Genomic DNA, 24,919 nt, shown 5'->3' with positions numbered 1-24,919 from the left:
TAGAGTCAGAGACTGAGCCGCTTACTGGCAGAAAACTTATAAACAGGAGATGGTATGAGGTTATCTAGCACATTATATGGGTTGAAGGAAGTAGGCAGATTTACAGGTTCACCCAAAACAATAGCAAACACTATTGAAAACAATAGTAAAAGATTATTAGAAATAACGGACTGCCTGTGCATGGTCCATCTGTAAAAAATCAAAAGCTATTCCAGTTGGAAAAGGTGGAGGACAAAAGATTTTTTAAACCTATTTGACAGCTTTTTAGTTTATTTGAAATCTCCCCATATGTAGATGCGTACGTCTAGTAGCGCTATAGAAATGATAAGTAGTAGTAGTAGATATAAATATCATGAAATAAAAACTGAATATCACTAAAACAGCTTCAAAATTATTGTAGCTGGTGGAAACAGCACTAATAAAGGCTGTATTTTTTGCTCATTTTTCTATACAATACAGTAATACACAGTCAAATTTCAGTGAAGATATCCTGTTTACTGATGGGTTCACCTTAACTGTTGTAATCTGCCTTGGGAAGCCTGGTGTTATAAAGATTGGAAGTAAAATTAAATTCTCCTTTCATTGGGGTACATGGAATCACATCTTCACCTTTTGTAAATTGATTATTTTATTTTGAGCATATTTCAGGGACAAGTGGTTTTCATAAGTCAAAATAATAAAAAATAAATATTTTTTTCATGCAGATCTCTCATTTGTTTAAAACATAACTAAATGGGCTATAAGCCCCTAATGCAGTCCATTGGTTTTCTGATATTTTGTCCTTGTGATTATATACTGTTCCAAACTGGAAATACAGTGAAACAGAATAATAGAATTCAGTAACATCCATCTTTATTCAAAGCATAGCATGTTGTTTGATAAGCTTCATACAGAACAAGAAAAAAAAAAAAAAACAGCTGTGAACCATCCAACATTGCACAATAAAAACGTTTACTGAACTCATGCTAGTTCATTTCTCCGCGCCAGATTTGTTCCTCTCATTCAGCTCCAACTCTTTTACTGCTGCTTTCCCTTAGCCATCAAGTGCATTTTTATAATATATCACTGCATTCCACAAAACAAAAGAAGAAAGTTCCCACAACCCTCTTTCTCTTTTGAAGAAAGATTTTATATGCTCCCAGGTTTCAACCTAATTCATGTTTAATGTGGGATATAAATGTCATAAATAAGTAAATAAATAGATAGAAACTCTAAAGGCCATGTTTACTAAGGTGCATTAGCGTTTTTAGCGTGTGCATAAAATTAGCGCACGCTGTGTAGGCACCCATAAGAATATTGTGGGCGCCTACACAGCTAGCGCATGCTAAAAACACTAACGCATCTCTAGCGTGGCTCAGTAAACAGGGCCCTAAATGTTGAGCACCTGATTTTCATAACAACATGATGCCTGTTTTAGTGGTGCTTTAGCAGGAGAAAAAAATGTCTGCACAAATACAATGTGTGTCCTTATAAGCAGCCCCTACAAATGACACACACTGATTACGATTTATAACAAATTACTACTCTACCTATGAAAAGTTATTCCGTTATTATATTTCCATACTGGCATGTTTGAAAATATAAGTGAGATTAAATAATAAATGCTTCCAGTACCAACAATAAAGAAAGACAACGTGACTGGGACGGTGTAAAAACCGGATACAGCGGAGGATCCCGAGGATCCCGCAGATCTGGCTTTTACACCGTCCCATTAACAGGGTAATGAGAATGTGCTGGAGCAGGAAGTCTACCTCCTTTCTGTTGTGAAGAACCACTGCACTGTTATCAAAATAGTGAAACCTGAACCTGTTATCTGTCCCTGTTTGTGACATGTTGGTTAGATGTATCATTGTAAAGTGCTATAAATTTATAAATTAAAAACCATTATTATTAAAACAGTACTCAAGATAATTGTTTCCTTCTACCTCTTTACTTTTATACAATCATTAAAAAAATAAATTTGAAAATACTAACAAGTCACTCTGAACTTCTGCATTCATGAATCATAGCAGCTGAAGAATAGAAAAGTTAAACATTTACACCTAGGAAAGATGGAATTTTTGAAAACAAGCAGTAGATTTATGAAAACATGATAACACATTACCACATATTATGAATAATTAACATGCTGGGAGCTATTTTATTACCTATGTGCATTAATACAATAGCACACTTACAAAATCCAACCCCTTATTGCAACATGCACATCCGTTGGCTGATGCAAAAAAAATGTTTTAATTTGGTACACAGCTAAAACAATATCTTGCAGTAAGTGTAGAAACATTACCAGAGCTATAAGGAAGCATTTCTCTTGCTAATATTAAACCTTGGGGCAGTGTAGTGCTTCAAACAAATAAGGAAGACACCATAAGAAGCATTCAAACATTGATAAGTAGACACAGAAATCAACAAAAAAAAAAAAAACAAACAATTAAAACCACAAACAGGACAAAGGCAATGGAGCACATAATTACTACTACTACTACTATTTAGCATTTATATAGTGCTACAAAGTGTACGCAGCGCTGCACAAACATTGAAGAAAGACAGTCCCTGCTCAACAGAGCTTACAATCTAAATTGGACAGATGAACAGACAGCCAGAGGTGGGGAAAGGGGAAATTGCAGTACTGGGGGTGGTGATAAGTGAGGATACTGAGTAAGAGAGTCATGGTTAGGAGTGGAAAGCAGTAGCAAAGAGATGGGCTTTAAGCCCAGATTTGAAGACAGCCAGAGACTGAGCCTGACATACCAGCTCAGGGAGTGTATTCCACGCATAGGGAGCAGCGAGATGGAAGGAACGGAGCCTGGAGTTTGCAGTAGAGGAGAAGGTGGACGACAGGAGATATTTACCCTGCAAACGGAGTTCACGGGGAGTACAGACCTTATTGGTGGAGAACAGAGACAGAATTGGAAATGAGAGAAATATGAACAATGTTAGCTGTTTCACAGGGACAGTTTTAATAACATCATTGCACTGATGCACACCCTATATCACTGCAGAGAGATTAGTGTGAAGGAATAGAACAATACTGTGTCCTACTAAGAAATTGTGGTTGTCACATGAAGACAGATAAAAACCATAGAATAGACAGTAATGGTTCAATACTGCTTGTCCAATATAACAATGGTATTAAATTCATTTGTGCTTTAGCACTAGCAGAATTATTACATAAAAAACATATAATGCTTTAGAAAAAAAAAAGTATTTTCTGTACACAAGCAATACAACATACATAACATTAATTTCATGTTTGTGTGCTAATGAAACACAATTTATATATCCCTACTCCACAGGAAAATAAATCTTTCACAGAAGTATCTAATAAAAGAAATGTCTCACAGTACAGAACAACAGCTTAAAAGAGTAATTCATCATTCCATAATGAAATTGTTAAAATGTTATCCTAAATCTTCTACATGGAGTAATCTGTGTTCAAGAAATAAAAAGAAAGAAAGAAACAATCCAAGCACCAATTAGATTTCTCACAAGAAAGAAACAGTTGCAGGTGATTCCGAATAGAATTCTTACACAAAAAGATTGTATGGAGGTGTGGAGGAGTTGGGTATTGGTTACTGCTACAATGTGTAGTATTGTATAATAATGCTAAAGTATGCATACATTTTTTAAAATTTGTTTTTAACAGTTGTAACATGTTGTTCTGTATGTGCAGCATGAATTATGTGTAGGAATTAATTTTTCACAACCACAAGAATAAAATGTGAAAACCTGTCACCTTCCACAACAAGAAAGATAATTGATTGATAGACTGAAATCTTCTTCTATCTTCAACAATTTAAAATGCATTGCATTAAAATGTAAAATACGTTACACTTTCATCCCAGTTCATATTACTGATTATTATCATTGCACCCATCCTTAAAATCACAAAGCAAGCAGTGTAATCTTTAAAGTAGTAATGCTCTGAGAAAAAAAGGTTAGATATATTTTATTTACAATGTTTTCCACTCTGCCAGCAGAGCTGTAATGGTGATAAACAAACATGTGCCATATTGGAAAAGTCATAAAACAATATTAATATTATGTTGATTAAATTTCTAATGGCTGTTAAATGGATTCAGAACACAGAACCACAGGTCAGATATGCATATCTAATAGTAATGTGCATTAACTTACCTTTGTGAAGAAACTGCAAAAATCTATTACCAAACTGTTTGCAGTGTTCCCAATGGATGTAGTTGGGGTCCTGCAAAGTACAAGCGATTTGAACAACTTCCAATGAATGTTCAAATAAATCAATGTAGTTTAGTGAACCTATTAAACATGTGCAATGCAATAGTATCTCTATCCTACAAAGTCCTCTACAGACAGATTTCTGAAGCACTAGTGCACCCTTTTATATCAGTACAATGCAAACCCCCATTCTGAAACTTGGCCTGATGGGAAAGGCATTGGAGATAAGCCGGCACCAGATTTAATCAGTAATGGTGTGACCTTTGTGTCACAGAACTGAAAGCACCTCTTTTTTTTCCTTTCATGTATTTTCAAAAACCCCATCATGTTTTCCACCATGAGCACTACAATTTGTTTCTTCATAATTGGTTATTATTCAATGTTTACATTTTCATACTTCACTGTCATCAAGATTGAATATATCAATGTTTAAAACACTAATATGTAAGGTTTTCTTTTTTATCACAATATCTGTTTCTTATTTGTCTTGCATTTCCTGACCACTGGATCTTGCCCCTCTCCTGTCAGTTACCCTGCATGCCCCCCCCCCTTCACATAGTAATTAGTGATGCAGCCTGCAAATCTCCACATAGGTTCCTTGAACACACTAATTATAAACAGTGCATGGTATGACTCATTCAATTACCTGGCCAGAGGAAGTAGGGAGGGGTGAGAGGTACTTGCATGAAACCAATGTTTATAGTTATCCATTGTAATTTAGCCCTTCTGATCACAAATTTTTTTTTTTTTTACATTTAGACCCCGCGTTTTCACACTCATGGCAGGCTCAATTCGGCTTACATATTATATACAGGTACTTATTTGTACCCGGGGCAATGGAGGGTTAAGTGACTTGCCCTGAATCAAAAGGAACTGCCTGTGCCGGCGGTGCCCACTTTTTGCCACACCTTAGTAAAATGACCCCACAAATTTTGAAAATCTCAATACATGCTCAAATTCATGTTTGCAAATATGTTATTTAGAGTACAACTGTAACAGCCAAAGGGCGTGAAGAAAACAGCTTGTGATATGACTTAATGGACCCAACTTTAAAATTATCAAAAAGCAATGATATATGAACATTTAAGACCACAAGGTTCCCTTTGAAGAGTAAGACCCCTATAATTTTAAAAATAAGATATTACGCAGCTTCTAATTTAACACAATAATGAATATTATCAGAATCCTTGTTTATTTTGCACAGGAGGCCGAAATACACCATGATCTTGGTGTACTTGGGTTCAGAGGGCCGGCATGCATCAAGATCTTGGTGTATTTTTGATTAGAAAGCCCACATACTGCAGGATCCTGGTCTGTTTGTGATGTCAGGGGCCACATAGGCTGGGATCCTTGTTTATTTCGCGCAGGAGGGCGAACTACACCATGATCTTGGTGTACTTGGGTTCAAAGGGCCGGCATGCATCAAGATCTTGGTGTATTTTTGATTGGAAAGCCCTCATACTGCAGGATCCTGGTCTGTTTGTGATGTCAGGGGCCACATAGGCTGGGATCCTTGTTTATTTCGCGCAGGAGGGCGAAATACACCATGATCTTGGTGTACTCGGGTTCAGAGGGCCGGCATGCATCAAGATCTTGGTGTATTTTTGATTGGAAAGCCCTCATACTGCAGGATCCTGGTCTGTTTGTGATGTCAGGGGCCACATAGGGTGGGATCCTTGTTTATTTCGCGCAGGAGGCCGAAATACACCATGATCTTGGTGTCCTCGGGTTCAGAGGGCCGGCATGCATCAAGATCTTGGTGTATTTTTGATTGGAAAGCCCTCATACTGCAGTATCCTGGTCTGTTTGTGATGTCAGGGGCCACATAGGCTGGGATCCTTGTTTATTTCGCGCAGGAGGGCGAAATACACCATGATCTTGGTGTACTCGGGTTCAAAGGGCCGGCATGCATCAAGATCTTGGTGTATTTTTGATTGGAAAGCCCTCATACTGCAGGATCCTGGTCTGTTTGTGATGTCAGGGGCCACATAGGCTGGGATCCTTGTTTATTTCGTGCAGGAGGGCGAAATACACCATGATCTTGGTGTACTCGGGTTCAGAGGGCCGGCATGCATCAAGATCTTGGTGTATTTTTGATTGGAAAGCCCTCATACTGCAGGATCCTGGTCTGTTTGTGATGTCAGGGGCCACATAGGCTGGGATCCTTGTTTATTTCGCGCAGGAGGGCGAAATACACCATGATCTTGGTGTACTTGGGTTCAGAGGGCCGGCATGCATCAAGATCTTGGTGTATTTTTGATTAGAAAGCCCACATACTGCAAGATCCTGGTCATCTTGGATAGGAAGGCACAAATAACTGCAAATCTAATTTGCTATAGTTTTTGACAAACGGAGATGGCTGCTGTTGGGGGACTGGCTTCAATTTGATAGTCATACTGTCTCCTGTGGACCAGATATACTTATCTCATGTCCCCTGAAGGAGATAACAGTTTTTAATTTTGGCACAGTATAAGACATCACAAGAAGAAAATATAAGAAAAGCACTGGACTGCATTTAGGGCTATTTGCCCATTTAGTTATGTTTAAATGAAAGAGATCTGCATGAAACAAAAAATTTATTTTTATTTGGAGTTATAAAACGGGACGGTGTAAAAGCCAGATCTGGCAGATCTGGCTTTTACACCGTCCCCAACGTGACTGCAGCAGCTCATAGGTTTGATTGCTTTGTTTTTTTAATTTATTTTTGTTTTTTAATTTATGAAAATTTATACATTTATAATCAAGCAAATGCTTGTTTGAAAAGCAATACATTTCAATCTGTTTAAAGGAAATAGAAAACAAAAGAAAAAGATTTGAAATTTGATTCATTGCTTTGTTTTAACTGTACGCGGAACGACGGCTGGGAAAAAGAGATTAACCTAAGTGGCTTCAACCTTTTGACGTAGTGCCGTCTCGTGTTCTCAATCAAACTTACTTGACAAGGAGTGCCTGGCCTCCCAGGCGGCAGCCTCTCCTTCTAGCAGTCTGGGTGTGTCACAGAGGAAGAATAGAGGTAATTGAAAATGAGACGTCTGCTGCCCCGCCCCTCCGCCGGCTCTACCCCCGCCTCCCTCCTTCTGCTTTATTTTCTACCAGAGGTGACTGGCAGGAACACACAGTGACAGCTCTTACAGACACATCTTTTTCAACTTCGATCACACACGAGCAGCGGACAGCACTTTCCATCTCTTGGGTATGTCTTCTCCTTCTCTACCTCCATGCATAGATGTGTAATCGGGAAGGAGATCTGTTGCGATCGTAGAACAAATCGAACATGTCTTCAGTGAGAAAATACTTTTTTTGGTGGTTAGGTGGTGTTTAAGGAGTATTGTGGGTTGTCCGTCTTTCTTTATGCAAGTAGTGTGCTGCTGCCGCCACGGGGATTCCCTGGGGGAGGCACGAGTGGCGACAGACCCCTTAGTGAGTGAACTGCAGGAGACAGCTGACTGGATTTAGCTTCACTTCGTTGCCTATCACAAACTAACCTCTTGAAAAGAGAAACCTCAGGTTTTGACTATTTTGTGAATAGCTTGGGTGTGGTTCTGTCTTTTTGTGAATGTTCATTCTTGCTTCTGAATTTCTTTATATTCTCGTATTTTCTGTGCGCATATGGATTCTGACAACCAACTCGGAAGTAAGTAAAGATATGTAAATATAGGCGAAATAAGGACATCATACTCAGTAGGATGAGCAAGATAAAACTTCCTGTTTTCTAAATGTTAAAAGAAGAAGCCGAGGATGATTTGTTGTCCCAGTGGGTTTTTTTTTTTTTTTTTTTAGTCGGGTGTAGGACTTTGGACTCCTGGCTCTATGCAAGTACAGCAGCAACTCCATTATACACAAACGTGAGAAATCTTCAGCCCTAAGCTATTACTGAGGTATAGGTAGAAAACAATGCGAAAACATTGAAGGTAGCATGGACAGGTAACAGGAGACACAGCAGGCAAAAGTAGAGGTCAGCCTCTACTTTTGCCTGCTGTGATTCTTTGTTGTAGAGGGATCCCCTGCTTTGTCTTGAGATGCCAGGGCCCACCAATAGATACATGATGCCCGCCCTGCCCTCTTCTATTTTTTTTAACTAATATGAAAAAGTATATTTTTATAAGTAACTAGTAAAAAAGGCCCGTTTCCGAAACCAATGAAACGGGCGCTAGCATGTGGGTTTTTTTTTGTGTGTTTGTGTATGTGTCACAGAGTTATTTTGTGTGAGTGAGGGTGCGGTGTGTGTGCAGGTTGCTGATGTGTGTCTTTTTTTGTTTTGTTTTTTGCTTGGGGGTTGGGGGATGTGTTGTGCTGTGCTGGCAAAGTGGGTTGGATTGGTGTGTGGCTTTGAGGGTGTGTTTCTGTTGTATTGTGTGTGTGTGGTTTTGTCTGTCAAGGAGGTTTGTGGAGGGGGGTCTTTCTGTTGGTGAAATGTAAATGTAAATTTTTGCACATACCCACAGCAGGAATATTCTTCTCTTGTTCCAGCGGTGGTTCTGTGCTCTCCGTGCTGCAGTGTTGCCAGGTGGAAAATTTTTTTCCCACCCAATCCAGCGTAAAAACAGCCCAAAACCCGCCCAAACTCAAACCCCGCCCCTGACACCCCCACCCCCGCGTCATCACCCCGCCGTCATCAACCCCGCCGTCACCGGCCCCGCCTCCCACGTCATCGGCCCGCCTCCCCCATCATCGGCCCCGCCCAAAACGTCACTAACCCCGCCCAAAATGTCACTAACCCCGCCCCCCGCGGCCGAAAAAACCGCCCGAAAAACCGCGGAAAAGAAAAAAAAGAAGCCCAAAAAACCGCGACCCGCCGCGGGCAAAAATTACCCGCGGCGGGTTGCGGAAAACCGCCCAATTGGGCGGTAAAACCGCCCACCTGGCAACACTGCCGTGCTGCACAGATAATGAGCCATTCTGCTGGGGAATGCTCCTCCCTTATTGTTGTTGGAATGTAATTGTATTTTACATGCATTGCCTGTCACCTATTATTTCTCTGTGATTACTCTGTGACCTCTGATGTGAATTACTTAGAGAGGTCACACAGCTATGCAACTTCCTGTGGGGGCAGATGCAGCACATGCAGCACATGGAGCACATGGAGCTCATGATCTCTCCTAACCTGAGAGGATCTATGGTGGTGTGAGCATCCATTACCATCTAAGCACATGGAAGGAGCTGATAATACAAATGTATAGTAATATGTATATATAAGCCTGTCTGATTATAATCTAACTACAAACTGTGAGTAAACAGATGTTTTGTTACTTCAACTTTAAAGTGACTCAGCAGTGAATTATTCAGGGGTGAATGAGAGAGAGATGAAGAAAGAAATTAACATTTCTAAAGCTGAAGCTGTGTGTACTAAAATCTGCTAATTATTTACTACAAATAATCCAACAAAAAGGGTTATGGGCCCAGGGCTCAGGAATTGAAAAAGAAGAGAAATATTACCAGGCAGAAAAAAAAGCCACATTTTTCTCTTAAGTTTTAAAGGAAAGATTCAGTCTGTCTCTCTCTCCCCCCACACAGCAGACAGAAGGCTAAGAAAATGGCTGAGGGAAGAAATTCACCATTTTTCTATTCTCTCAAGGTGCCTAGATTAACTGAGTTTAATTATCGGCAGTGGGAATTAAGATTCATATGTCTCCTTCGAGCAAAAAGATTAAATATATGCTTAGACCAAGACAGAACAGCTGAAAATATGGCTGAATGGGACAATGCAAACTATTATGTGAAGTGCATGCTTTTGGAAGCTCTCTCAGAGAAACAAGCCATATTAGTGGAGGGAAAAGATACACCAAAGGACATTTTATATAAACTGAGAACTATGTATGCAACTACATATGCAAAGCAGCAACCAATTTGGTTAGCAGAGTTGAATGAAACCAAATTAAGGGATAAAAGTAAATGTAATGATCACATTATGCATCTTGTCTTCATTTCAAAAGCTAGAACTTTCTGGAATTCCCATGTGTGATGCATTGAAAAGAGCATTTCTTTTTACCTCACTATCAAAGAAGTTTGATGTTTTTAGGTCTGTAAATGAGGCCATTGAAGGGCAATCTTTTGAACAGACAACATCAAAACTAAGGCAGGAATGCATAATAAATGATTCTGAGGAGATGTGTTCTCAAAGCAAGTCAGAGAGAAATGAAACAAATTTCTTGGCAAAGAACAGAGGAAGGCGGAGCTATGGGAAAACTCCACCCAAGGGCAAGCTGATTTGCTACTCATGTGGAAAGGAGGGACATGTATCTAAATGGTGTAAGGAAACACAAAACACTCCCTCTAGCTCACCTAAGCCAATGGAACTAAAGAATTTTCAAACCAGGAAATGTATGAAGGACAAAGATAAACACAAGGGCTATCTAATGGCAGAAAAATCTTTGACTATGGTAAATAATAATTCAAATGAAAGTACTTGGATTTTGGATTCAGGGAGCACATGCCATTTAACCAATTGTAAGGATTTCTTTCAGGAAATGTGTCCAGAGGAAGGTATTCTTAAAACTGCAAACGCAGGGACTGCTAAGATCCAAGCAAAAGGTATTGGATTCTTAAAATGCAAAGTGTCTAATGAAGTTAAAGAAATTCCTGTAAGTGATGTCTTGTATATTCCCCAAGCAGTTTGCAATATGCTTAGTGTATCTACATTAGATAAGAAGGGATTTGTGATTCATTTTGAAAACAGTAAGTGCACAATCTCTAAAAATGATGAAGTGTATGCTGAAGCTTTTATGCATAATGATGTTTATAAGCTGAACATTTCAGGTGAAGCCTCACATATGGTGCAAGTAAGGAAGAATGATGGTAATGTAGTCTGGAAATCTGGCACCGCCGCCTGGGACATCGTGATTCTAAGGTGATCCAGGATCTTTACAGTAAGCAACTGGCCACAGGCATTCAGATAAGTGCAGATGCTGGTAATATGGAGAAATGCATAGACTGTGTTACTCAAAAAGGTGTGAGACCCTCATTTCCTGCATACACAGGAAATAGGAGTAATAAAGTGCTGGACTTAATACACAGTGACTTATGTGGACCGTTTAATATCCCATCATTGGGAAATAACAGATTTGTGCTAATATTCTTGGATGATTTCTCTAGATACTGTGTGGCCTATTTGCTGAAAGAGAAAAGTCAAGTCACAGACATGCTGAAGAAATACGTAGCCATGGTGAGCAATAAATTTGAAAGAAAACCAAAGGTTCTTCAGACCGACAATGGTGGTGAGTTCACTTCACAAAGCATGCGCACATTCTAGAACAAGAAGGCATTCAGCATATCACAACAGTAGCTTATACACCAGAGCAAAATTCTGTTGCAGAGAGAAAATTTAGGTCACTTGTGGAAATGACCAGATGTATGCTGTCAGATAGCAATCTCCCTAAAAGACTATGGGGGGAAGCCATTCTCACAGCAGTGTACCTACAAAACAGAATGCCAACTAAAGGCGCTCAGCGCACACCACATGAGACATGGCATGGTAGGAAGCCAAACCTGTCACACATAAGAACATTTGGAAGTACAGCATATGCTCATGTACCAAAGCAAAGAAGGCATAAGCTGGATTCCACAACAGAAAGGGGCATTTTAGTTGGCTATGCTCCAGGACACAAAGGATATAGAATTTTGAATCTGAAAACTGGCATTGTTGGCATAAGACATGTTACATATTTTGATGAAAACAAAAGGGTTGATAAAGGCTGGATTATCCCAGATGAGCCTTATCATCCAGAATATGAAACTAGAACCATAATAGACATGCCAGTGTATATAAATGCCATACCAAGGCAGATGTCTGAAAGCAACTCACCTGTATCTAACGAGGAACAGGCAGAGGAAACAGACACAGAAAGGATCATTGAAGAAGACAGTACAGTTGGAGAAGGGGAATCAATTGGAGAAGAACTCTCAGATTTAGAGGATGCGGAAAGGTCAGACCAACCTGTTGTCAGACGCTCATCCAGGGAAAACAAAGGTGTTCCACCCCCAAGACTGTCTTACCTAACAAAGTCAGCAGAAGCTCAAGAGCCCTTAACATGGGATGAGATTGAGAAAATGCCAGCAGAAGAAGCTGCTGAATGGCATAAAGCTGCACAAGAAGAAATTGATGCATTGGATAAAAATAATACTTGGATTCTTACAAAATTACCTCCTGGCAAGAAAGCTATAGGATGCAAATGGGTATTCAAGTTAAAAAGGAATGCACAAGGAAAAGTGGAAAGGTATAAAGCCAGATTAGTGGCAAAGGGATATCTTCAAAAATATGGAGAAGATTTTGATGAAGTGTTTGCACCTGTAGTGAAACACACGACAATAAGAACACTTCTGAGCATTGCAGTCTCAAAAGGCATGCAAGTCAAACACATTGATGTGAAAACAGCGTTTCTTCATGGAGAAATAACTGAAGACTTGTACATGGAACAACCAACAGGTTTCATAAATACAAAACAAAGACAGCTAGTGTGTAAATTAAACAAAGGTCTTTATGGATTAAGCAAAGTGCAAAATGTTGGAATGATAAATTGCATGAAATATTGACAAATTTAGGATTTAAGCAAGGTGAAGCAGATAAATGTTTGTACACTAGGTGCAGAAATGGACAATATACATACATTTTAGCTTTTGTTGATGATCTGCTCATTGCAAGCAAAAGTGAGCAAGAGTACAAGGACATTGTAAAGTGTTTAAACCTCAATGTTGAGATAAAAGAACTTGGTAATGTGTCATACTATCTTGGTATAGAAATTGAGAAACAAAATGATGGTTCTTATCTTCTAAGCCAGAAGCAGAAAATAAATGAGCTTATTGAAAGTTTAGGTATGCAAGATGCCCAAGTTGTAAGCACTCCCATGATCACTGATTTTCTGAAGGATGAAACAGTAAGAGAACCTTTACCAGATAACATCCAATATAGATCAGCCATAGGTAAGCTTTTATATCTAGCTACCACATACAGGGCTGATATAGCAAATGCAGTAGGAATTTTGAGCAGAAGGGTCAGCTCACCTACCAAATCAGATTGGACTGCAGTTAAAAGGATGGTAAGGTATTTAAAGGGTACCATTGATTGTAAATTAAAGATTTCAGCCAATAGTAATCCAAAACTAATATGTTACTGTGATTCAGATTGGGCAGGGGATCATTCTGATTATAAATCCACAAGTGGATATGTGTTTATGTATGGAAATGTACAAATTTCATGGGCCAGTCATAAACAAAGTATTGTGAGTTTGTCTTCTACAGAAGCTGAATATGTGGCCGTATCGGAAGCGTGCAGAGAACTGATGTGGATTGAAAAACTTTTGCTGGATTTCGGAATAGCTGAAAAGAGACCAATCCAGATAATGGAAGTTAATCAGAGCTGCATCCGACTGTCACAGAATGACAAGGTTCAGTCACGCACCAAGCACATCGCAACGAAATACCACAACGTGCGAGAGTTGGTGAAAGAAGGGGTCATCAGTCTACACTATTGCCACACCAGTGAGATGACAGCTGACATCATGACCAAACCGTTACCCAGAGAACATTTTGTGAATCTGCGTATAAAGCTTGGACTTTGTATGAATAAATAATTGCATGACAGTTATGCATGAGAAGGGGTTTGTTGGAATGTAATTGTATTTTACATGCATTGCCTGTCACCTATTATTTCTCTGTGATTACTCTGTGACCTCTGATGTGAATTACTTAGAGAGGTCACACAGCTATGCAACTTCCTGTGGGGGCAGATGCAGCACATGCAGCACATGGAGCACATGGAGCTCATGATCTCTCCTAACCTGAGAGGATCTATGGTGGTGTGAGCATCCATTACCATCTAAGCACATGGAAGGAGCTGATAATACAAATGTATAGTAATATGTATATATAAGCCTGTCTGATTATAATCTAACTACAAACTGTGAGTAAACAGATGTTTTGTTACTTCAACTTTAAAGTGACTCAGCAGTGAATTATTCAGGGGTGAATGAGAGAGAGATGAAGAAAGAAATTAACATTTCTAAAGCTGAAGCTGTGTGTACTAAAATCTGCTAATTATTTACTACAAATAATCCAACAATTGTCACGTAATTTCCTCTGATTGGTCCGTTTTACGTTGCCTAGTGTTGTCTGGGAACGGTGTTGTGATGGTCCTTTGTGTTTCAGAATGTTGAGGGTGTTTTTTCTGATTGGTCCGTCATGTGAGGGCGGGGCAGAGAGACATGGTCAGTGTTGAGGCTTCACCACCATGAATCCATGAATCCTTCAGTGACTGACTGAGTGACTTCAGAACGTTGAGGGTGAGTTTTATAAGTACACTAGTAAAAAAGGCCCGTTTCTGACACAAATGAAACGGGCGCTAGCAAGGTTTTCCTCGGAGTGTGTATGTTTGGGAGAGTGTATGTGAGAGTGACTGTTTGAGAGTCAGAGTGAAAGTGCGAGTCCAATCCATGCTCCTCTGTCACCTGGCCCCTCCATTCATCCCTATCCAGCAATTCCCCTCTCTGCCTGAGGCCTGCCCTGCAATCCATATCCATCCATGCCCATCTGTCCCCTCCATTCATCCCTATCCAGCAATTCCCCTCTCCCTGAGTCCTGCCCTTCCAATCCATGCCCATCCATGTTCCTCTGTCACCTGGTCCCTCCATTTTTCCCTATCCAGCATTTCCCCTCTCTGCCTGAGGCCTGCCCTGGAATCCATATCCATCCATGTCCATCTGTCCCCTCCATTCATCCCTATCCAGCAATTCCCCTCTCCCTGAGTCCTGCCCTTCCAATCCATGCCCATCCATGCTCATCTGTCACCTGGCCCCTCCATTTTTCCCTATCCAGCATTTCCCCTCTCTGCCTGAGGCCTGCTCTGCAATCCATATCCATCCATGCCCATCTGGCCCCTCCATTCATCCCTATCCAGCAATTCCCCTCTCCCTGAGTCCTGCCCTTCCAATCCATGCCCATCCATGCTCATCTGTCACCTGGTCCCTCCATTTTTCCCTATCCAGCATTTCCCCTCTCTGCCTGAGGCCTGCCCTGCAATCCATATCCATCCATGTCCATCTGTCCCCTCCATTCATCCCTATCCAGCAATTCCCCTCTCCCTGAGTCCTGCCCTTCCAATCCATGCCCATCCATGCTCATCTGTCACCTGGCCCCTCCATTTTTCCCTATCCAGCATTTCACCTCTCTGCCTGAGGCCTGCTCTGCAATCCATATCCATCCATGCCCATCTGTCCCCTCCATTCATCCCTATCCAGCAATTCCCCTCTCCCTGAGTCCTGCCCTTCCAATCCATGCCCATCCATGCTCATCTGTCACCTGGCCCCTCCATTTTTCCCTATCCAGCATTTCCCCTCTCTGCCTGAGGCCTGCCCTGCAATCTATATCCATCCATGCTCCTCTGTCCCCTGCCGCCTCCATTCATCCTTTTCCAGCAAGTCCCCTCTCTCCCTTCCATGACCCCCCCCTCGCATCCATGCTCCTCTCTCTCCCATGTGCCAGCCTGGGCCGGCCTCTTTCCCCCCCCCCCCCCCCCCCCCGCTCGCATCCATGCTGTGGTTGGCCACCCTCTTCTCTCCCCCCCAACATGTGTTTTTTTTTTCTTCCACCCCCTCCCGCGAACCTGTCGATCCCCCCCCCCCCCCCGCCGGAACGCCGAAAACTGCCGCCGCCGTTGTTATACTACCTTCCCTTCCCGTAGGTTGTTGAATCATCTTAGAAAGTTTAACTCCGTGCGTCTGACGTCAGACGCACGGAGTTAAACTTTCTAAGATGATTCAACAACCTACGGGAAGGGAAGGTAGTATAACAACGGCGGCGGCAGTTTTCGGCGTTCCGGCGGGGGGGGATCGACAGGTTCGCGGGAGGGGGTGGGTTTCGAGGGGGCCATAGCGCGGGGGGGGGGGGGTGACAGCTGATTCCGAGGCAGTAGGAGGAGTAGGGAAACACTCCTCCCCTTGTCTTGCAATCAGCTGTTTTGACGTCAGTGACGTCAGTGCGTGTCTGCCTCACAGACCACCTCCAGCCAAGGAGCCACGGTCCCAAGCACAGAACGTTGGAGGTGAGAATTATTATATAGGATAAGCAATGCCATACTGGGAAAAGACCAAGGGTCCATCGAGCCCAGCATCTTGTCCACGACAGCGGCCAATCCAGGCCAAGGGCACCTGGCAAGCTTCCCAAACGTACAAACATTCTATACATGTTATTCCTGGAATTTTGGATTTTTCCAAGTCCGTTTAGTAGCGGTTTATGGACTTGTCCTTTAGGAAACCGTCCAACCCCTTTTTAAACTCTGCTAAGCTAACCGCCTTCACCACATTTTCCGGCAATGAATTCCAGAGTTTAATTACACGTTGGGTGAAGAAAAATTTTCTCCGATTTGTTTTAAATTTACTACACTGTAGTTTAATCGCATGCCCCCTAGTCCTAGTATTTTTGAAAGCGTGAACAGACGCTTCACATCCACCTGTTCCACTCCACTCATTATTTTATATACCTCTATTATGTCTCCCCTCAGCCGTCTCTTCTCCAAGCTGAATAGCCCTAGCCTCCTTAGTCTTTCTTCATAGGGAAGTCGTCCCATCCCCGCTATCATTTTAGTCGCCCTTCGCTGCACTTTTTCCAATTCTACTATATCTTTCTTCAGATGCGGCGACCAGAATTGAACACAATACTCAAGGTGCGGTCGCACCATGGAGCGATACAAAGGCATTATAACATCCTCACACCTGTTTTCCATACCTTTCCTAATACCCAACATTCTATTCGCTTTCCTAGCCGCAGCAGCACACTGAGCAGAAGGTTTGTGTGTTATCGACGACGACACCCAGATCCCTTTCTTGGTCCGTAACTCCTAACGTGGAACCTTGCATGATGTAGCTATAATTCGAGTTCTTTTTTCCCACATGCATCACCTTGCACTTGCTCACATTAAACATCATCTGCCATTTAGCCGCCCAGTCTCCCAGTCTCGTAAGGTCCTCTTGTAATTTTTCACAATCCTGTCACGAGTTAACGACTTTGAATAACTTTGTGTCATCAGCAAATTTAATTACCTCGCCAGTTACTCCCATCTCTAAATCATTTATAAATATATTAAAAAGCAGCGGTCCTAGCACAGACCCCTGAGGAACCCCACTAACTACCTTTCTCCATTGTGAATACTGCCTTCTCCATTGTGAATACTGCCCATTTAACCCCACTCTCTGTTTCCTATCCTTTAACCAGTTTTTAATTCAATTAGTTTATCTTGTTGGGCAGACTAGATGGACCATATAGGTCTTTATCTGCTGTCGTCTACTATGTTAATATTGGGTCTGTTTTCAAAGCACTTAGATTTATAAAGTTACATAGAAACCTATGGAACTTTGTAAGTTTAAGTGCTTTGAAAATGAGCCCCTGTGTATGCTATGATTGGGTCTAGCATATCTCTCTCTTTCTCTCCCCCCCCCCCCCCCCCCCCCCCCCCCGTGGATTAGAATCTCTGTGTCCAGGAACTTGTCGAAACCTTTTTTAAATCCAGATATGCTCACCGCTGTTACCACATCCTCTGGCAATGAGTTCCAGAGCTTAACTATTTGAGTACAAAAATATTTCCTCCTATTTGTTTTAAAAATATTTACATGTAATTTCATTGAGTCCCCCCTGGTCTTTGTGCTTTTTGAAAAGTGAAAAATCAATTCACTTTTACCCATTCTACACCCAGGGCCGCCGAGAGACGGGGCCGGGACAAGGCCGCCCCTGGGCCGCCCCCCGAGGTCACGGCTGCTCCACCCGCCACCGGGCCTGGCCCCTGCACTATATGTAAATCCTTCAAGAGGTAGTGTGTCATGATTTAGGCTCTACACTTTTTCTGATGTTTTGGTGCTACCTCAGTAAGGTCAAAACACAATCTCTCCACTGCAAAACACTATACACAAACTTGTGCAAAAACCCACTCATAACCTTACCAAACCATAACAGCACTAATTCCAAGGACAGGACGAGCTACAACCTTATGCATGGAAAGGCAGCACTATAATTACACCGGGCTCTAAAACACCAGTACACAACCTAATGAAAAACAAAACAAAAAGGGCTGCAAATACTACACACTAGCAGAATACTGTACCTTATCACACATGAAAAACACATGGCAACAGATATGACACAAAGAACTAGAAATAAAAAAAAATATGAAGGCAAAATACTGAACTAGAAAGTTACCTGAAGAAGTCAGACTCAGCATGCAGCAATACTAGAAAAATTCAGCAATTTCCCCTCCATCCATGAGCATTTCTCCTCACTCCCCTCCATCCATGTGCATGTACTTCCTGTCTTCCCTCCCCTCCATCTATGTCCAGCATTTCTCCTCTCTCCCTTTCCCTCCATCTGTGTGCATCTCCTTCCTGACTTCCCTCTCCTCCATCCACCCATATCCAGTAAATTTCCTTCACTCCCCTGCCCCTCCAATCATCCATCCATGTTCAGCAATTCTCCTCTCCCCCTGCCCTCCTATTCAGCGATCTCTTCTCTCTCCCCCATGCCTCTACCCTCTTATCCAGCGATCTTCTCTCTCCCCCATGCCTCTACCCTCTTATCCAGCGATCTCTTCTCTCTCCCCCTGCCCTCCCCTCTTGTCCAGCAATCTCTTCTCTCTCCCCCTGCCCTCCCCTCTTGTCCAGCAATCTCTTCTCTCTCCCCCTGCCCTCCCCTCTTGTCCAGCAATCTCTTCTCTCCCCTCCTGTCCAGCGATATGTTCTTTCTCCTCCCTGCCCTCCCCTCCCTCCGAGATCCAAGGCCCCCCTCCCTCCCTCCGAGATCCAAGGCCCTCCCTCCCTCAGAGAACCAAGGCCCCCCCTCCCTCCCTCCCTCTGAGATCCAAGGCCCCCCTCCTTCCCTCCTTCCGAGAACAAAGCCCCCCTCCCTCCGTCCGAATGTCAAAAGCGATCTTCTTACCTCGTGGTTACAGCGCGAGCAGCACACAGTGAAAATCGTGCAGGCTCGCGCTTCAGCCTTCCTTTGTCTGTCTATCAGCTGAGGTCCCGCCCTCATTTCCTGTTTCTGCAAGGGCGGGACCTCAGCTGATAGACAGACAAAGGAAGGCTGAAGCGCAGCCTGCACGCTTTTCACCGCGTGCTGCTCGCGCCGTAACCACGAGGTCAGATAAGAACAAGAAGATCGCTTTTGACATGATTCGGATGGAGGGAGGGACGAGGGAGGGACAGAAGGTGGGCCCTGGAACTCGGGTGAAAGGGACGGACGACGGGTGGGCCCTAGAACTCGACGGATGATGGGCGGGCCCTGGAACTCGGAGGGGAGGGGCAGAGCTATGGGCATGCGGCGTGAGGCCCGGCCCGGGGACTTTTGTCCCCCCTGTCCCCCCCTCTCGGCGGCCCTGTCTACACCACTCAGGATTTTATAGACCTCAAGCATACCACCCCACCCCCAGCTGTCTCTTTTACAAGCTGAAGATCCCTAACCTCTTTAGCCTTTCCTCATATGTGAGGAGCTCCATCCCCTTAATCATTGTGGTTGCTCTTCTTTGAACCTTTTCTAATTTTGCTATATCCTTTTTGCAATATGGCGACCAGAATTGGAACGCAATACTCAAGATGAGGTTGCATCATGGAGCAATACAGATACATTATAATATTCTTTGTCTTACTTACTTTCCTCCCTTCGGCTCACAATCCGGCATCTCTCCTCCCCTTCTCCCCAACCCGTGATTTGGTAAGTGCCCCCTTTCCCCTATGGGTTTACCTTCAAACTTGGGTTTACTTCTAAATGTCCCCAGCCTGTAGCTGCCCTGGAATCACACCTTGGAGAGAACTTCAGGGTTGCCGCATGTGCCTCTGCCGGTGAACTTTCAAGCTTATGTTTACTTCTAAAGGTCATGGGGGGGGGGGCTGACTTGCGGAAGGGAGAGGGAGGAGACGGTACAGAAATGCTGGACTGCAGATGGGGAAGAGTGCGAGAGATTGCCACCCCTAAAATCATGCTGCTGCCTGGTGCAAGGGCTGGCTCTGTGAGAGACACCTTCAAAATCTTTTATTCCATGGAAAAAGTTCACATGCCACAAAAATGACTGCTGTGATAGAATATATTTGAAACTGGAGGACTGTAGGACAGAGTGGGATGTTTGTTTGTTTTTTTAAATCCTGTCACACTAATTTTTTCCAGAGTGCCAGCATACCCTGAGAATCATGCCACTTTTCTGAGTGTGGATGAGGGAGCCTTGAATATTACAAGGATCTAGAGTAGGGCTTGATTAGTCCCAGATGCCAGATCACTATGCCATGGCACCGCCCCACTCCAGGTACATTTTCCTTAAGATGAGCCTTCGGAGCTCTGTAGCACCAAGGAAAAAAAGAGTAGTGGCAACCCGTAAGATGTGGGTGAGATGGAAGGAGTGTGGAAGTGTGGCTGCTGTAAGATGAGAGGGTTGATGGCTGGCTGGGTGAGGGTTGAAGGAATGTGCTGGGGATAGGGAGGGGCATTTGAGAGACGTACTGGGAAGTCAATGCAGAAAGCCATTGTGAGTCTAGCCGCATAGTTAGTGCACTTATTAGATGCAGGATTCGCAATTTAACACACACAGGAGCCATGGCTGCATGCTGTATTAAAATGTATGATCATTTAAGTATTCTGAGCAATGTAGAGAACTTTGGACGCACGCACAGAGAATTTTTTTCACCAGGTCCAGGGCAGCATTGAGGGAATCAGATAACCCACTAATGGCATAACAGTTGAGAACCTGCAAATGCAGGACTATATGATGAAGTCTTAATAAAACCTGAAACAAATTACAAATTGAAGATAGCATACATGATGATAGAATAATAGATAAAAATGGTTTGTAAAATCTAGCTTGTATTCCTATAACATGGCACACAAGTCATAAGATTATATAAAAATAGATTATGAAACTGGATGTTTCTATAAAAGATAAAGTCAAGATGTTCAGGGTGACGGAAATGATATGAAGTTTTGAAATAACAAAAACAAGAGATGTTTACCGGAAGAGACAGTTGGGTACAAATAGATGGACACCTGGGGGGGAAAAGAAATGTTTCAAAATAACTAGAACAGGAAAGAGTTGGTACAAGATGTTACAAAAAGTGCAAATGACCATCTGCCGGAAATTGGTACAGAGATATTGGGTAATAAGATGGAAAAAAATAGGTACTGCCATAGGCATCTATTGAGATCTTTGCCTATAAAAGAGCAAACATTCAGACAGAAAAGTTAGAAGCTTCTTCAACTCTTGACCGACAGCAGAGCTCTGTACATTTGAACCCAGATCTTTGTATTGAACTGAAGACATTCTCTTGGTAAGAATAAATAAGATATTATTCATGAAAACTATCTTTGTCTTTATTATATGCACTCTTTCCTTATCATCTGCTATACACAAATAAGCCACACACACTGAACCACAGACTAGATTAAAACATATATGTATATATATGTGGGAACATAAATGGCCCAGAGTACACCTAGATCCAGAAAGACAGAAAGCAGTGGTCATGGGGATCAGGTTTGAACTGCGGCAGCTGATGCCTCCCCAGAACAGACCCCCATGGGACGGGGTAACCCTGAAGGTTAGGGAAACAATTCAAACCCTTTTGGATGAGTTAACGCTCTTTACCCCTCCGTGTAGAGGGGTCAATAAGGGGTCTAAAAGAGGTCGGATTATAACAGTGGTGACCTGGCCGATCGCTGACCGTTCTCGCAGTCCTTCTTGAACGCCATTTGAACGCAAGAGGGGATACTTAATCTGTGCGTTCAATGTTCACTGTTTTCTTTCTGTCACTTTATTTTACTTTCTCTTTTTCTCTCATATTTCCCTTTTCAATGTCTTCTTCTTTCTCCTCCTGCCTCTCACGGACATTGCCCACTTGAGGGGTATTGGGCACTATTATTCTGTCCGTTCTCCCTTTTTTCCCCACCCCTCACTCTAATACTCTTCCATTTTTCTGCCCTCTTCCCCTGTTCCCTGCATGCCTTATTCTCCTGCGCTGGACTGGCACTATTGTTCTTTTGGTTCCTGTCCTTTTGTCATTCTGTCCATCTGATAACCACCTTATATGTCCTCTCTTCTTCCTCACCTATATACTGTCACTTTTGAGTGTTTGGTGTATGAAAGAGTATGAATGGCATCTCGGTTCTGGGCAGGGCGACCTAGCCTAGCAGATGCTGATTGTTTTTTCTTATTCCATCACGATTGTCATTAAGCGGTCTTATGCGGGCTATTCTTTGCCTAACGCCTTGACATTTCGTGCCTGCACCCCAGTACACTGCACTTCCCTGGAACCTTATATGTCTCCCTACAAATCATTCTGTTCTCTCAGTCCTCTGTCAGTCTAATAGCCCACAGCCCCCCCCTTCTTCCTACTCACACGCTTCAGCTGTCAGTTGTCAAATGTTCTCTGGCCCTCTAAGAAGAAAAAAATTTTATAAAGCGCTGCATTGAAACCTCCGATTTGGTTTTCACCTCATGCCTTTTTGTCACTCTACTTCAGTGCTTCTGTGACAAATCTATAGTTTCTATCTTATGATTCCTTGTAATCTTTTGAAAAAAAAAATAAATAAATAAAAACTGCGCAGCAACTCATAATTCCCCTTTTCACTTCAGTGACAGTATATGGCCGTCTTGTTGTCCGTAGGCGTGTTCGTTCCCTCTTCCATCTTTCTGTATGTCTCTTCCCCCGTCTCATCGTAGCACTCTATAGCTGTAGGAAACATCTGCTTCTTCCCAACGCTATTTAAAAGTGCCAGTGTTTTATTACTGTTATCTCTCATTGTCTCCCACTCCCCCTATTTTCTGCTCGTACTGCTTTGACTTTTAGGCGCTGCCCTCTATTTCATTTCATTTCCCCAAAACAATAGACCGTCTGATATTTTAATGCTTTCTCATTTTTTTCCGAGGTAAGTTTTAAACCCCGAGACATGTTTTTCTTTATTTCTACGCTGCCACTGACAGCTTGATAGACCTCATCGTGTTCCACAATGTGGTTACAAAGTTTTATAAGTGTATTTTACCTTCAAACATAAAATACAGTACTTTCCCTTCAGGAGCCGGCTTTCTCCTTCTTTCCTCTGGCTTGGTTTCTTGAGGCTTCCTTATTTTATTTTTGATATAGTGGATAACTGATGGCACACGTACTCTATAGTTTATTTGCATGGCCCCTTCATACTTCACTATTTTTATATTTTGACATTTCTTTAGCCCGGTACCGATACTTGTCTTAATAATTCAGAATAATGTCACCTTAACCTTGGTATGATTCATACGCATTTAGTTCCTGCTGAACGATGAACTAGTAGCATTTCAGGAAGGCCGTTGCATATTAAACCACAGAATTTGTTTTGCCGTTAAGAAGCAGGTGTTTTTGTCCCTTTAGAATGCTCTCGTATTGTGCTGGTGTTCTATGAAAAAGGGTGTATTGCATTGTTTCCAAACCATGCATTCATTTAATTTTGTATAACCTAGTTTCTTGCTTTTGCCATATTTCTTTATATGCATTATGTTCTCTATTTTTATTACATACAAACTCTGTCCAGCAAAAATATTTGTGCTTGAATCCTCTAAGTGTTACTTTCATGATGGCAGTGCTGGTTCGCTGCTCGGAATGTAAAGTATTTCTTTGACTTTTTCTGCCTTGCTCGTTTTGGATGATTAATTTCGTACTGCTTGCCCTAACTCCCTTCCTGTCAGCTGTTCCGCTCTATTGCTTTAGAGTCTCCCTTTCATAGTTTGTCGTGTGGCAAGTTTTTTTTTTTCCCCTTTTCCCTACCGTATAGTGAATGTTCCTTACCCGAAGAGCTTACATGTTCCTATTTGGCTTTAAAATATTTCTTTCTTTTGTCTTCCTTTTGTCTAACATATCTAGATATTATTCACTACTTTTGTATGGAACCTTATCTTTAAATCAATTATTTTTAAGTCCCGTCTTTCTGTTTTTTTCTTTTCTCTTTCAATTTAAAAGTGCGTAGCTGCTCAACTTCTTTTTTTTCTTTTCCCTGTATGTGCCGAGCTGTTTGGCCAGTGCCCACTTCCTTCCTCTTCTCTGCATTCTCTCCCTCTTGAATCTGCTAATCTTTAGCTTTGGCTAATTAGTTTCTGTTATAACGTCTTGCTCTGTATTTCTTAGCTATATCATTTTGTTAGTTATTTCTTTTACTATACATATTCCCTGTGACAGGTCTGTTGCCAGTTTCTAAGTATTGTCAGCCTGTGTCTCTATTTTGCAAGTACATGCCTTGAGAGCTTGCTGTCCGTTCGTGCGCTGTAAATGTTTTGTGCCTTTACTTTTGACAGACTGCCACCATCTTCCGTGTTGATTATACTTTTGCTTTTCTAACACACCCTCCCATTATGGGCGTACCTAGGGGCGTGATCGTTGATGTCACTCCATCCTTTGGGCCCACCCCTGATACGTCTCTCTCTATCCTGTCTTTCACTGTTTTTTTTTTTAATTTAACATTTCTATTGTGAAAGAAATTTATTGGACAATCAGTTGGATATTACTATAAGCAATTGATTGTTAGCATTCTAACCAAAGACTATTGTAAGGATATTTACATTTGATACCTTGCAATGTAATATTGGGAACTGTAATTGTGTGAGTCCGTTTTTGGATTAGGACAAACATATGCAGCATCTGTTTAGCTGTGAGGGGAAAATTGACGTGACAACCCGTTATGTAGTTTCCATATTCATACCCTTGTTTGTATGTTATTTTGGACTCCGCCATTTAGCTTACGGCAT

General features: G+C 42.2%; 1 protein-coding gene across 3 annotated transcripts in view; it reads left to right on the top strand.

The window, feature by feature from the left end:
• Window positions 1–7,144: 7,144 nt before the first annotated feature.
• LOC115473911 (serpin B6-like) overlaps window positions 7,145–24,919 on the top strand; it is a 109,054-nt gene continuing 91,279 nt past the window's right edge. Inside the window, exon 1 of one of the 3 annotated variants that reach the window (XM_030209130.1) lies at window positions 7,145–7,207. The gene's annotated coding sequence lies outside the window, so the exon portion shown is untranslated. Of the gene's footprint in view, window positions 7,208–7,249; window positions 7,388–21,412; window positions 21,480–24,919 lie in introns of those variants that run through there. The other 2 variants (XM_030209112.1, XM_030209121.1) reach the window with 2 other exon arrangements.

Source organism: Microcaecilia unicolor, chromosome 1 (genome assembly GCF_901765095.1).
Source record: "Microcaecilia unicolor chromosome 1, aMicUni1.1, whole genome shotgun sequence".
Lineage (NCBI taxonomy): Eukaryota > Metazoa > Chordata > Amphibia > Gymnophiona > Siphonopidae > Microcaecilia > Microcaecilia unicolor.
The sequence above is the reverse complement of the archived record's forward strand: the minus strand, read 5'-3'. Positions and strand labels throughout refer to the sequence as shown.